The following is a 15,963-nucleotide window of genomic DNA, read 5'->3' on the forward strand; positions in this document are numbered from 1 at the left end:
TTCGGGCCCGCCCCCCGACACGCCCCCTCCGAAAACCCCGGGACTTACGCGAGTCCCGGGGCTCTGCGCGCGCCGGTAGGCCTATGTAAAATAGGCTTACCGGCGCGCAGGGCCCTGCTCGCCTAAATCCGCCCGGATTTGGGCGGATTTAGGCGAGCAGGGCTCTTAAAATCCGCCCCCATGTGTAAACACACGGAAGTGGCTACTGTGTTTAAACATCCAAAAACTGGAAGTATATTCCGCCTACGATCTAAGTCTGACTGCACAACTAGAGGTGTAATTTACTTAGTGCGGTGCCCATGCCCATTCTTATATGTGGGAAAAACGATCAGAATGGTTAAAACCAGGATGACTGAACACTGTTCCAATATAAGACATCTTAGAATGGACGAACCCCTTGTTACTCATTGGTCTCAGCTAAATCACTCCATCTCGGATCTCTTTTTTACCGTGCTTGAGGTGGTCTCGCCCCCTTCTTGGGGAGGAGACTTCTCTGAGGTACTGGGGAGAAGAGAACAAAGATGGATTTATTTGTTGGACACCGTTAGCCCGGGAGGCCTCAATAAAGAGATTGAATGGTATCTATTTTGTTGATATGTGCTCTGTGATTGGTGGAAGGATCTCGCGAGGGATCCCAGTTTTCGCGCCAATTTTTGGTTTTAAATGCCTGTCAGATCGAGGGCGCTTGCGCTCCTTGACAGCTGAAAATGGTATGTACACTTGTCTTTTGAATGGTTTGAGTCTAGTAGCATATGTTTGTATTCCACTATATGTTTATCTTTGTTCACAGAATGTTTAAACTCCTGTGGTCCCTCCCGATGCAGCCGCCGCGAAACACGGGACCGTGTCGGGGGACTGTGTACAAATGATTGCTGTTGAGTTGTGGAGTTGCCATCTTCATTCTTATGAGCTTTCATTTATAATAAAATAGAACTTGTGGAACTGAAGATTTGTTCCTGCACCATTATTGCTGGGTACTTGCTGATGTGCAAGGGTTTGCTTCGATATTGTTGAGACTTCAGTTACCTCAATATTTTATTTATTTATTTACTATTTTTCTATACCGGCTTTCAAGACAGGAGTCACATCAAACCGGTTTACATTTAACAGGGTGTGCATTATACAGAGAACTCGAGCAACTATAACTGGTACAGGAATTGCAGTTACAATAAAACAGGGAAGTACACAACTGGGAGCAGAGGAAGAAGAAGAAAAGAGAGATTAACTGACAGCAAATTATTTACAGCGATTATTTACAGAGATGCAAAATTAATTCCAATGTGGTAGAAATGAAGTCGTGAATGAGGTTGATGACAGAGTGTTGATGTTGATAACAATGGGTTTGACTGGGTCATCGGGACATGCTAGAGAGATAACGTTCCTGGATGGAATAAATGATTTATTTATTTCTTTATTTCTTTATTTCTTTATTTATTTATTTAACACTTTTCTGTACCGACCTTCATGGTTAAAAGACCATATCAGATCGGTTTACATCGAATTGGGGAACTGTGACAAAAACCATAAATTGAAAGGAAGAACAAAGTTACATTTAACAAGGAGAGCAAACTTGGAAGCAAGGACTGCTGGAAAGAAAGAAAGGCCTAAGAACGCAGTAAACAAAGAGTATAAACAATTGATGAGTCAGGTGAACCAATAGCTTTATGGAGCAATTGGTTCAGGAACCGACGAGAGAGGGAGCAATTTTAGATCTAATTCTCAGTGGAGCACAGGATTTGGTGAGAGAGGTAACGGTGGTGGGGCCGCTTGGCAATAGTGATCATAATATGATCAAATTTGAATTAATGACTGGAAGGGGAACAGTATGCAAATCCATGGCTCAAAAGGGAAACTTTGATAAAATGAGAAAAATTGTTAGAAAAAAACTGAAAGGAGCAGCTACAAAAGTAAAAAGTGTGCAAGAGGCGTGGTCATTGTTAAAAAAATACCACTCTAGAAGCACAGTCCAGATGTATTCCACACATTAAGAAAGGTGGAAAGAAGGCAAAACGATTACCAGCATGGTTAAAAGGGGAGGTGAAAGAAGCTATTTTAGCCAAAAGATCTTCATTCAAAAATTGGAAGAAGGATCCAACAGAAGAAAATAGGATAATGCATAAACGTTGGCAAGTTAAATGTAAGACATTGATAAGACAGGCTAAGAGAGAATTTGAAAAGAAATTGGCCGTAGAGGCAAAAACTCACAGTAAAAACTTTTTAAAATATATCCAAAGCAGAAAGCCTGTGAGGGAGTCAGTTGGACCGTTAGATGATCGAGGGGTTAAAGGGGCACTTAGAGAAGATAAGTGTTACGCTTGGGCTGAGTTCAGGGGTAGTGAACACCACCCAAAAGGGTGGCTCCAGGTGGAGAGAGACAGGGATGGCTGGAAACCGTGTCTGGGTCCCGGCTGGGTCAGGGCAGACAGCAAGTAGCAGTGTCTGGGTCTAGGCTGAGTCAGGGCAGGCGGCAGTTAGCAGGGTCTGGGTCCAGGCTGGGTCAGGGCAGGAGGCAGATAGCAGTGTCTAGGTTCAGGCTGGGTCAGGGCAGGCGGCAGGTAGCAGTGTCTAGGTTCAGGCTGGGTCAGGGCAGGAGGCAGAGCAAGGCAGGTCAGAAGGCCCGTAGGCCACACACACACAGAAGGCCCGTAGGCCAGACACCGTAAGCAGGGCAAGGCAGGTCAGAAGGCCCGTAGGCCACACACACACAGAAGGCCCGTAGGCCACACACCGTAAGCGGGGCAAGGCAGGTCAGAAGGCCCGTAGGCCACACACACACCGAAGGCCCGTAGGCCACACACCGTAAGCGGGGCAAGGCAGGTCAGAAGGCCCGTAGGCCACACCCACACAGAAGGTCCGTAGGCCACACAAAGTAAGCAGGGCAGAGAGCCCGTAGGCCAAACACACACAGACAGTAGAGCAGAGGGCCCGTAGGACTGCATGCACAGTAAGCAAGGCAGGGCAGGGCAGAAGGTCCGAAGACCATACACAGCACAAGGTAGAAGGCCCGAAGGCCACGCAAGGCAAGGCAAGACAAGGCAAGACAGAAGGCCCGAAGGCCGTGCAAGGCAAGGCAAGGCAAGACAGAAGGCCCGAAGGCCGCGCAAGGCAAGGCAAGGCAAGACAGAAGGCCCGAAGGCCGCGCAAGGCAAGGCAAGGCAAGACAGAAGGCCCGAAGGCCGCGCAAGGCAAGGCAAGGCAAGACAAGACAGAAGGCCCGAAGGCCGCGCAAGGCAAGGCAAGGCAAGACAAGACAGAAGGCCCGAAGGCCGCGCAAGGCAAGGCAAGGCAAGACAAGGTAGAAGGCCTGAAGGCCGCGCAAGGCAAGGCAAGGCAAGACAGAAGGCTCGAAGGCCGCGCAAGGCAAGGCAAGGCAAGACAGAAGGGCCCGAAGGCCGCGCAAGGCAAGGCAAGGCAAGACAGAAGGCCCGAAGGCCGCGCAAGGCAAGGCAAGACAGAAGGCCCGAAGGCCGCGCAAGGCAAGGCAAGACAGAAGGCTCGAAGGCCGCGCAAGGCAAGGCAAGGCAAGACAGAAGGCCCGAAGGCCGCGCAAGGCAAGGCAAGACAGAAGGCTCGAAGGCCGCGCAAGGCAAGGCAAGGCAAGACAGAAGGCCCGAAGGCCGCGCAAGGCAAGGCAAGGCAAGACAAGACAGAAGGCCCGAAGGCCGCGCAAGGCAAGGCAAGGCAAGACAAGACAGAAGGCCCGAAGGCCGCGCAAGGCAAGGCAAGGCAAGACAAGGTAGAAGGCCCGAAGGCCGCGCAAGGCAAGGCAAGGCAAGACAAGGTAGAAGGCCCGAAGGCCGTGCAAGGCAAGGCAAGGCAAGACAAGGTAGAAGGCCCGAAGGCCGCGCAAGGCAAGGCAAGGCAAGACAAGGTAGAAGGCCCGAAGGCCACGCAAGGCAAGGCAAGACAAGGTAGAAGGCCCAAAGGCCACGCAAGGCAAGGCAAGGCAAGACAAGGTAGGAGGCCCAAAGGCCACGCAAGGCAAGGTAAGGCAAGACAAGGTAGAAGGCCCAAAGGCCACGCAAGGCAAGGCAGAGCAAGGTCAAAGGACCACACGCACAGCAAGCAAGGAAGGCTAGAGCAGGGAGCCCAGGCGAGCTCGATGCCAAAGCCCTGAGGGAACTGTCAGGCAGGGTTATAAGGGAAAGCCCAGAACATAGAGAGGAGAAGGGAGATAGACTGGGTCTGTCAGGGGAGCCAGCTCTAGAGGGACCCCTGGTGGTGAGGCGGTTGCACAGCAGCCATAGCCGTAACAATAAGGCCATCGCGGAAAGATTAAATGATTTCTTTGCTTCGGTGTTTACTGAAGAGGATGTTGGGGAGATACCCGTACTGGAGAAGGTTTTCATGGGTAATGATTCAGATGGACTGAATCAAATCACGGTGAACCTAGAAGATGTGGTAGACCTGATTGACAAACTGAAGAGTAGTAAATCACCTGGACCGGATGGTATACACCCCAGAGTTCTGAAGGAACTAAAAAATGAAATTTCAGACCTATTAGAAAAATATGTAACCTATCATTAAAATCATCCATTGTACCTGAAGACTGGAGGATAGCTAATGTAACCCCAATATTTAAAAAGGTCTCCAGGGGCGATCCAGGAAACTACAGACTGGTTAGCCTGACTTCAGTGCCAGGAAAAATAGTGGAAAGTATTCTAAACATCAAAATCACAGAACATATAGAAAGACATGGTTTAATGGAACAAAGTCAGCATGGCTTTTGTTATGGTCATGGACCCTTGGGCCGGCTGAGACAGTGGATGGAATGCTGTGGTGGACCACAGCGAGCGTCACAGCCGGGAGGCGGCATGGAAGAGACTCGGATGAGGCTTTCCCACTGGAAGTCCGAGGTCCCCCCAGGAGGAGTCTATAGGGACCCGGACCTCTTGGACTTTAGGTGGGATCCTTTGCGACCAAGGATCCGAGCTGCGGCCGATGAGATGGACGAAGGACGGCTGGGACCAGGTAGCTGGAGAGTCTTCACCCTCGGAAGCCCATGAGGGCCCGAGCCGCTGGGACTTAGGAGAATCCTCCGAGCCAGCAAGTACTGGGTACCTGAGGTGATAAAGAAGCCGAAGTCGGAGTCCAAGAGCGAAGCCGGGTCAGAAGCCAGGAGTCAGAGATCCAAACTAAAGCCAGGGACGAAAGCAGAAGACGGAGTCGAGGGACGGAGCCGGGTCAGAAGCCAGAGGTCAGAAGACAATACCAAGCCAGGAACGGAGGCTGGAGACGAAGTCGTGGGACAGAGCCGGGTCAGAATCCAAAAGTCAGACGTCGATACCAGAACCAAGGGCGGAAGTTGAAGACAGAGAAGGCAATCCGGGGACTACAGCAGCAACCTGAGACTCAGAAGACTGAGGAACCTTGTTGCAAGGCAAGGTTCTAGGCCAGCTGCAGGGTTTAAATAACCCTGCAGCATCTGATGTCATCCAGGGGGTTTGGCCTTATTCTCCCGCGCTGGCCCCTTTAAATCTGGAGCCCCCTGCGCTCACGCGCGCCTAGGGGTCGGGGCCAGCGACGAGAGGACAACGGCATCTCCCTTGCGGGGAGAATGCTGCGGCAGGAGCTCGACCAGGCCGCGCCGGCCGGGGAGTCCCTCCAGAGGTCCGGGCCGGCTTTCGGGTGAGTGCAGGTCCCGGGGCACGGCCCAGGACCGTAACAGCTTTACCCAAGGCAAGTCTTGCCTCAGAAATCTGCTTCACTTTTTTGAAGGCGTTAATAAACATGGGGATAAAGGTGAACCGGTAGATGTAGTATTCTTGGATTTTCAGAAGGCATTTGACAAAGTTCCTCATGAGAGGCTTCTAGGAAAAGTAAAAAGTCATGGGAAAGGAGGTGATGTCCTTTCGTGGATTGTAAACTGGCTAAAGGTCAGGAAACAGAGAGTAGGATTAAATGGACAATTTTCTCAGTGGAAGGGAGTGGGCAGTGGAGTGCCTCAGGGATTTGTATTGGGACCCTTACTTTTCAATATATATATAAATGATCTGGAAAAAAAATACGACGAGTGAGATAATCAAATTTGCAGATGATACAAAATTGTTCAGAGTAGTTAAATCACAAGCAGACTGTGATAAATTGCAGGAAGACCTTGTGAGACTGGAAAATTGGGCATCAAAATGGTAGATGAAATTTAATGTGGATAAGTGCAAGGTGATGCATATAGGGAAAAATAACCCATGCTATAGTTACACAATGTTAGGTTCCATATTAGGTGCTACAACCCAAGAAAGAGATCTAGGCGTCATAGTGGATAATGTTACGGTCCCGGCCCTTACCTCCTTGGTCCCGTTCCGTCTCCGAGAGTCTGCGGCCTGTTTCGCGGCATCCCTACGGGGGGGACTCTGCCAAGAAACCCTTCCTGGACTCCGTCTCCTTAGTCACGCGCGCACGCACGCAGGAGCCGCACTTATGAAGGCCTTTTCCCGCCACTGAAGGCTCCGCCTTACCCCTGACGTCAGACGCTGCGGCCTATGTAAGGCCGCCGCGGAGCCCAGACGTTTGCCTTGCAATGGGGTTCCTTGCGGTTCCCAGTTGCTCCGAGCCCCGGAGTGTGCTATTGTGTTAGCAGCTCCGTTCCTACCTAAGACTTGCTACGCTTCTGTGTCCAAGTCTTGTCTTTGCTCCTGCCTGGTTCCAGTAACCTATCCTGCTTCAGTTCCAGCTTGGATCCAGTACCTGTCCTGCTTCAGAACCTGCTTGGTTCCAGTAACCTGTCCTGCTTCAGTTCCAGCTTTGGATCCAGTACCTGTCCTGCCTCAGATCCTGCTTGGTTCCAGTAACCTGTCCTGCTTCAGTTCCTGCTCAGTTCCAGTAACCTGTCCTGCTTTAGTTCCAGCTCGGATCCAGTACTTGTCCTGCTTCAGTTCCTGCCTGATTCCGGATCTCTACCTGCCTGCTTCAGCTCCAGCCTCCGTGATCTCCTAAGTCCCAGCGGCCGGGCTCCTATGGGCTCCTCTTGGGGGAGCACCGGCTTCCAGGGTGAATCTCCTAAGTCCCAAGCGGCTGGGTTCCTACGGGCTCCTCCCAGGGGAGTACCAGCTTCCTGGATGAAGCTCACCGTCCATTGCCTGCCTGTTATCTGCCTCCTGGCCTGCCCTCAAGCAGAGACTATAGTCCATCTCTCTCCAGTCTCTCACAGGCCGGCCCAAGGGTCCACTAAAACAGCTTATTCACAACAGATTGCAAGGCCATGGACTCGGCCGAGGTACCAGGACCCCAGGATCTTCTTGGGTTGGCTCTGCAGCTACAACAGCAACAGCAATACCTGGATGTCCTGGCCGGCTCCGTTGGGCAACTGGCTGCCCGAATGGATGCCAGCGATACTCGTCCTTCGGCTGCTGTGGACTCGATATCCGTGGACACAGCTTCACCTGTGACTCAGCTGCTGGCACCCGCTCGCTACGCTGGAGATAATAGGACCTGCCGAGGGTTCCTGAACCAGTGTTTTGTAAGCTTCTCCCTGTTGCCTCGACAGTTCCCCACGGACTCCATTAAAGTAGCGTACATCCTCTCCTTGCTTGATGAGAAGGCCCTGGTGTGGGCCTCTCCCCTTTGGGAGCATAATGACTCCTCCCTGGAGGACTTGCAGCAGTTTGTCTCCAACTTTCGTCAAGCCTTTGACGAACCGGCCTGCCTGGCCTCAGCTACCTCTGAGTTGCTCCAGCTTCGCCAAGGATCCCGTTCCCTGGCGGACTATGCAATGGACTTTAGAACTCTTGCTCAGGAAGTAGGCTGGCAAGACGGCAGCCTCAAGGCTATCTTCTTGGAAGTATTGTCTGGGCGCATCAAAGATGAAATCGCCACCCATGATCTCCCGGAAGATCTTAATGCGCTCATCGACATGGCTGCCCGGATCGACTGCCGCCTGCAACAGCGAGCCCGAGAGGTACGCACAACGAGACACAGTCCTGCCCATGGTTCCTCACGTTCGCCGCCTCCTCCGAGGCCTGCCCGTCCTGATGTTCCCGCCTCTGAACCTATGCAGTTGGGACGTGCCCCGCTCTCCACAGAGAAGAGACAATGTCGCCGCTCGATGGGCCTGTGCCTGTATTGCGGGCAGAAAGGCCACTTCCTAGCATGCTGCCAGGAGCGTGCGGAAAAACTCCAGAACCTAGGAGGTCGGGAGGAGCTCCTCCTAGGTTGTGCTACAGCTCCGCAAAGCACTTTACCTATTACCTTGGAATTTCCTGGAGGGTCTTTGGAAACCCTCGCCTTCCTGGATTCCGGAGCCGGGGGTAATTTTATCCAACAAGACTTGGTCTCTCAGCTGCGGATCCCTACGCAGAAACGAGAGGTTCCGCTTCGAATTACCTCCATTCAGGGAACGCTCCTTCCAGGTCGTATTTTGACATCCACGGCGCCCATCATTGTCCGCACCGGGGCGATCCACTCGGAGGAGATAGCCTTTCTGGTCCTAGAAAAGGCTGTCCACCCCGTGGTGCTAGGGCTGCCGTGGCTCCAGAAGCACTCGCCTATGATTCAGTGGGATACTCTGCAGATCACCAAGTGGAGTCCCTGTTGCCTCTCTCACTGTATGAAGGTACCCAAGCCTCCAGCACTCCTGCTTCTGCACTCTGCCCTGGGACCTCCAGCTCCTTATGAGGACTTTACCGACGTCTTCTCAAAGACTAAAGCAGAGATTCTCCCGCAGCACCGTCCGTAAGACTGTGCTATTGACTTGCTGCCCGGAACCATGCCTCCTCGAGGTAGGGTATATCCCTTGTCCTTGCCCGAGACTCGGGCAATGTCCGAGTATATTACAAAGAACCTGGCGAAAGGGTTCATTCGCCCGTCAAAATCGCCCGCTGGGGCGGGCTTCTTTTTTGTTAGCAAGAAAGATGGCTCACTGAGGCCCTGTATTGACTACCGAGGACTCAACGCGATTACGAAGCGAGACCGCTACCCAGTCCCACTAATCCCGGAGCTACTTGATAGGCTCCAAGGCGCGAGAGTCTTCACCAAACTGGATCTATGCGGGGCCTACAATTTGGTTAGAATCCGCCCCGGAGACGAATGGAAGACCGCGTTTAACACCAGGGATGGGCATTACGAGTATGTCGTAATGCCCTTCAGCCTTTGTAATGCCCCGGCGGTCTTCCAGCACCTGATGAACGAGGTGCTACGGGATTTACTCAACACCTGTGTGATGGTCTACCTCGACGACGTCCTGATTTACTCCCGTGACCTGCCTACGCATCGCCAGCATGTCCGCCAGGTGCTCCAAATACTCAGGGAGCACAGCCTGTATGCTAAACTTGAGAAATGCAGTTTTGAAAAAACTTCCCTGCCGTTCCTGGGTTATATTGTCTCGGCAGACGGCTTCCAGATGGACCCGGAGAAAGTCGCTGCAATCAGGAACTGGCCACGGCCGAGGGGTCTCAAGGCATTACAACGCTTCCTCGGCTTTGCTAACTTCTATAGGCACTTTATCCCTGGGTACTCTCGTATTGTGGCTCCCCTGACTGCGCTCACCTGGAAAGGAGCTGATGCGACGGACTGGCCTGACCAAGCCTGCCAAGCCTTCGAGGACCTTAAGAATTCCTTCCTGCTAGACACATGCCTCCACCATCCTGACCCCAGTCGACCATTTGTGGTGCAGGTCGACGCCTCGAACCTGGCAGTCGGAGCAGTTCTGAGCCAACACTCCGACACAGGACAACTTCTCCCGTGTTCTTACTACTCACGGAAGTTTTCCCCGGCCGAGAGTAATTACTGTATTGGGGACAAAGAACTCCTCGCCATAAAACTTGCCCTGGAAGAGAAGAGACAGTGGTTGGAGGGAGCCAACCATCCCTTCACCATTTACACGGACCATAAGAATCTGTCATTTCTACGCCAAGCCCAGCGCCTGAACCCGAGGCAAGCTCGGTGGTCCTTGTTCTTTGACCGGTTTGATTTTACACTGCGATATCGTCCTGGCTCAAAAAACATATGCGCAGACGCCCTGTCATGGTCCACCAAGGTTGAAGAGACTCCGGAGACGCCTCAGTATATTTTAGATCCCAAGAAGGTGTGTCTTGCCGCCACCTCTGTGTCTTCTGAAGAAAAGATCGTTGTCCCACGCTGCTCCCGAAAGGCCATGCTACTTTGGGCCCATGAATCCCTCACCGGGGGTCATGCGGGTCGCACCGCGACTTTAGACCTCTTTAACCGGTACTATTGGTGGCCGATGGTAAGACAAGATGTTCGTCTCTTCGTGGACTCTTGCCCCACCTGAGCACTACAGAAACCGCTCGTCGGGAAACCAAGAGGACTGCTACAACCATTGCCCATCCCAGTGGAGCCATGGACGCATATCTCCACTGATTTTGTGGTGGACCTTCCATCATCCGCCGGGAACACGGTCATCTGGGTAATAGTGGACCGGTTCTCCAAAATGGCGCATTTTGTCCCTTTGTCAAAATTGCCCTCAGCTCCCGATTTGGCTACCCTGTTCATCCAACACGTATTCTGACTCCATGGCCTCCCTCAAGACATAGTATCTGACCGAGGTTCACAATTCACCACCCGCTATTGGAAGGCATTATGCAAGTGCTTCAATATTTAACTGAGTCTCTCATCTGCCTTTCATCCCCAAAGCAATGGGCAGACAGAACAAACAAACCGGACCTTAAAGACTTTCCTACGATCCTTCGTAAATGAAAAACAAGATGATTGGGCCAAACTACTCCCATGGGCGGAGTTTTCTTACAACAATCATACACATTCCACTACAGGAAGCTCCCCCTTCCTAGCGGTTTATGGGAAACAGCTGCGGCCACCCTTGCCTTCGCCTGAACCTAGTGCGCTGCCAGCAGTGCAGCTTTCCGCCCGCCAGTTACTTGCTCTATGGAAGTCCATCCAAAAGAAGATACAAGAAGCTGCCCGGTCTGCCAAAAAATGGGCAGACAGCCATTGCCAGCCCGCGCCAGTCTACCTCCCTGGAGACCACGTTTGGCTGAGTACAAAGAATCTGCAACTTCGGATTCCCTCCCGCAGACTCGCCCCCAAATTCTGTGGACCATTCCGTATTGCCTAGCATGTAGGGGCTGTTTCCTATCACTTGCGCTTACCCTCCTCGATGCATGTGCACAAGGTCTTCCATGTGTCACTCTTGAAGACTCTCATTCTTTCCAGGTACCATCCCCGGGCTCCTGATTTTCCATATCCTTCCGTGCCAGGAGATACCACCTATCAAGTTCGGGAGGTCCTCGACGTAAGATTCCATCAACGCCGGTGGGAGTATCTAATTGCCTGGGAAGGCTGTGGACCTGAAGATAACACATGGGAGCCTGCCCGCAACATTCTTGATAAGGAGTTGTTGAAGACATTCCATCAAGACCACCCAGGTAAACCCAGGCCTGCTAAGAGGGGGCGTAAGAGGGGAGGTACTGTTACGATCCCGGTCGCAACGCTCGCAACCCGGCCCTCACCTCCTTGGTCCCGTTTCATCTCCGAGAGTCTGCGGCCTGTTTCGCGGCATCCCCATGGGGGGGACACCGCCAAGAAACCCTTCCTGGACGCCGTCTCCTTAGGCGCGCACGCGCACAGGAGCCGCACTTATGAAGGCCTTTTCCCGCCACTGAAGGCTCCGCCTTACCCCTGACGTCAGACGCTGTGGCCTATGTAAGGCCGCCGCGGAGCCCAGAACTTTGCCTTGCAAAGGGGTTCCTTGCGGTTCCCAGTTCCTCCGAGCCCCGGAGCATGCTATTGCGTTAGCAGCTCCGTTCCTGCCTAAGACTTGCTAGGCTTCTGTGTCCAAGTCCTGTCTTTGCTCCTGCCTGGTTCCAGTAACCTATCCTGCTTCAGTTCCAGCTTGGATCCAGTACCTGTCCTGCTTCAGATCCTGCTTGGCTCCAGTAACCTGTCCTGCTTCAGTTCCAGCTTGGATCCAGTACCTGTCCTGCTTCAGATCCTGCTTGGTTCCAGTAACCTGTCCTGCTTCAGTTCCAGCTTGGATCCAGTACCTGTCCTGCTTCAGTTCCTGCCTGATTCCGGATCCCTGCCCGTCTGCTTCAGCTGTAGCCTCCGTGATCTCCTAAGTCCCAGTGGCCGGGCTCCAACGGGCTCCTCCCGGGGGAGTACCAGCTTCCTGGGTGAAGCTCACCGTCCATCGCCTGCCTGGTATCTGCCTCCCGGCCTGCCCTCAAGCAGAGACTATAGTCCATCTCTCTCCAGTCTCCTGCAGGCCGGCCCAAAGGTCCACTAAAACATCTTATTCACAACAGATAATACATTGAAATCGTTGGTTCAGTGTGCTATGGCAGTCAAAAAAGCAAACAGAATGTTGGGAATTATTAGAAAGGGAATGGTGAATAAAACAGAAAATGTCATAATGCCTCTGTATCGCTCCATGGTGAGACTGCACCTTGAATACTTTGTACAATTCTGGTCGCCGCATCTCAAAAAAGATATAATTGCGATGGAGAAGTTGGAGAAGGTACAGAGAAGGGCTACCAAAATGATAAGGGGAATGAAACAGCTCCCCTATGAGGAAAGACTAAAGAGGTTAGGACTTTTCAGCTTGGAGAAGAGACGGCTGAGGGGGGATATGATAGAGGTGTTTAAAATCATGAGAGGTCTAGAACGGGTAGATGTGAATCAGTTATTTACTCTTTCGGATAATAGAAAGACTAGGGGCACTCCATGAAGTTAGCATGTGGCACATTTAAAACTAATCGGAGAAAGTTCATTTTTACTCAACGCACAATTAAACTCTGGAATTTGTTGCCAGAGGATGTGGTTAGTGCAGTCAGTATAGCTGTGTTTAAAAAAGGATTGGATAAGTTCTTGGAGGAGAAGTCCATTAACTGCTATTAATTAAGTTGACTTAGAAAATAACAACGGTAACATGGAATAGACTTAATTTTTGGGTACTTGCCAGGTTCTTATGGCCTGGATTGGCCACTGTTGGAAACAGGATGCTGGGCTTGATGGACCCTTGGTCTGACCCAGTATGGCATATTCTTATGTTCTTATGTGCCTGGCAGGGCTGAAGTCCCTCAGATCCTGGAACTGCTACCTCCGGGTTTGCTGAGCTGTAGAGAGTAGAGATGTGAATCGTGTCCTCGATCGTCTTAACGATCGATTTCGGCTGGGAGGGGGAGGGAATCGTATTGTTGCCGTTTGGGTGTGTAAACTATCGTGAAAATCGTTAAAATCGTGAGCCGACACACTAAAACCCCCTAAAACCCACCCCCGACCCTTTAAATTAAATCCCTCACCCTCCCGAACCCCCCCCCCAAATGCTTTAAATTACCTGGGGATCCAGCGGTGGTCCAGAACGGCGGCGGTCCGGAATGGCCCCCTCAATTGAATCCTGTTGTCTTCAGCCGGCGCCATTTTGCAAAATGGCCGCCGCAAAATGGCGGCGGCCATAGACAAAAACGATTCGACGCAGGAGGTCGTTCCGGACCCCCACTGGACTTTTGGCAAGTCTTGTGGGGGTCAGGAGGCCCCCCCAAGCTGGCCAAAAGTTTCTGGGAGTCCAGCGGGGTTCAGGAAGCGATTTCTTGCCGCGAATCGTTTTCCGTACGGAAAATGGCGCCGGCAGGAGATCGACTGCAGGAGGTTGTTCAGCGGGGGTTCCGGACCGCATTTGGGGGGGGTTCGGGAGGGTGGGGGATTTAATTTAAAGGGTCGGGGGGGGGGTTTTAGGGGGTTTAGTGTGCCGGTTTTCCTGCCCTCCCCCTTCCCCCTGATTTACGATTTTTTAACGATAAATCGGGGGAATTGGTATTGTATCGTGGCCCTAACGATTTTTGACGATTTAAAATATATCGGACGATATTTTAAATCGTCAAAAAACGATTCACATCCCTAGTAGAGAGAGTCTCATAGATAGTGAGTAGACAGGGAATGTGGATACATAACCTGAAGTAGATGATACACTCACATAGATTAATAAGAAGGCACAGTAGCTGGAGAGAGTTAAGCCCTCGAGGAGCGAGTTCCTGGTTCCAGGGACAGCGCTGAGAGAGTGATGGTGACTCACAGTTATCTATCTCTGTAATGGTTTCGAAACTTTCTAGGCAATAGAGAATAGTTAGTATATTCAGGAACAGGAGCCTTTAGGCGAGTACTGGTTCCTATATGCAAACTGAAATAAGAACTCACAATATCTGTATATGAAATAACTTTGGAAATAGAAGAGAGTCTTCGGAGGGTTTTAGGAACATTGGCCCTCGAGGATCGAGTACCTGTTCCTATCTGTAATCTGTAATAACTCATGATTTCCGTACCTGCGATACCATCTTAGACAGAAGAGAATCTTCAGAGTTCTAGGAACATGGGCCCTCGAGAAGCAAGTACCGGCTCCTATATGCAACTGGAATAGAAACTCACAATGTTCACGTCTGCGATCGCTTCCAGGCAATGGGGAGTCTTCTGAGCGTTCAGGGACGTAGGCCCTCGAGGAGCGAGTACCGGATCCCATCTTAGCAATCTGAAAACAAGAAGAGAGAGCGGGGCCCCCGAGGAGCGGGTACCCCTGATAAGTTCGAGGAGGCAGAGCAGCGGAGAATGAAGCGGGTCGAGATGATCCCCGCAATCAATCCCTTGCTAACTCGATTCGTAAGCGTAAGCAAAGACCTTTTATGTTGGAAGCGGATGACGTCACTACGGGGGGACGCCCCCGAGGTTCGCGCCCTTGCTGGTACAAACTTCGGAGCGTGCGCATGCACGTGCCCTACATCATCAGGAACATGGCGGATCTGCAGTGTCAGGCCAGTCCGGGGACTCCGGGAAGAAACGGCGAGGAGAAGCCGCGGCAGCAACTGTCCATCAGACCCAAAGGGAGTCACCTCAGAGGTAGAGAGGGTGGGGCGAGGGCAAGAGCAGGCACGAACACAACAAGGGCCTGCTTCTTCCTGTGCGGCAGGATGCTGCTCTCCAAAGTCCTGCCCTCTTCTTAGGCGCGCGGCCGCGCCTCCTCTGTCCATTTAAAGGGCAGCAGTGGGTTGTCTTCCTAGACTCCTCCTGCTGACGTCTTCTAAGGGTTTCCTCTTCATCCCTATAAAGAGAGCCTTCCTTCACTCAGTCTTCGCCTTCACAAGGAGTTGGTCATGGAGTCGGACCTCTCCTGGATCTTCAGTTCCAGCTCTTCATTCCAGGAGTCTTCCATGATCACTTCTTCAAGGCACTCTGTTCTTCGTTGGTCCTCCTTGTCTTTGTCCATGGTTCCTGAACCTCCGTCGTTGTCTTCATTCCATGTTCTGTTCTCTCGTTGGATCCCATCCTCTTGTCTTCAGTCGCCCCGATGCCACCATGTCTCCAGATGTCTTCTCGTCTTCAGGTGTCCTGATGTCTCCCTAACTCCGGATGTCCCGACGCTTCCTTGTCTTTGGATGTCCAAACATTCCAGTCTCCTGATGTCTTCATCCGTCATGTTCCAGTTGTCCCTGTGGTCCTCCTCTCTAGAAGTCCCCTGATGTCCAGATGTCATAGGTGTCCTGATGTCCTGAGGTACCGGTGTACATTCATATCCGATGTCCTACATTCCAACCCTGATGTTCCAAGTCTCGTTTCTGATGTCCTTTGTCCAGTCCTGATCCTAAAGTACCATCAGTCCTTAAGTTACGGGTTCAGCTCTCTCGCCCCGGTCCTCGTCTTCAGGTGACCTTCTGGGAGTAAATCCGTTTCTAACCGGTGTCTGAGTTTGGTGGCTGGAGCCCTCTTCTGGCAGGATCTATCTTCAAGCACTGCCCGGATTCCTCCTAGTTCCTAAGCCTCTGTCTTCGTCTGAGTATCCTGAGTCCTTATCCTCGTCTGAGTCTTCCCCTGTTCCAAATCCTCATCGGAATATCCGGAATCCTCGCCTGACTCTCTAGAATCAACTTCTGATCTCCATCTACGCCTGAGTGTCTTGTGTCTGAGTTCCAAGCCACCTCATCTCCTCGTCTCGTCTGAATCCCAACCTCCACGTGTCCTCATGTCATCTGAGCTGCCACTTCCTCGCCTTCCTCAAGCCATCAGCCT

Source organism: Rhinatrema bivittatum, chromosome 8 (genome assembly GCF_901001135.1).
Source record: "Rhinatrema bivittatum chromosome 8, aRhiBiv1.1, whole genome shotgun sequence".
Taxonomy (NCBI): Eukaryota; Metazoa; Chordata; class Amphibia; order Gymnophiona; family Rhinatrematidae; genus Rhinatrema; species Rhinatrema bivittatum.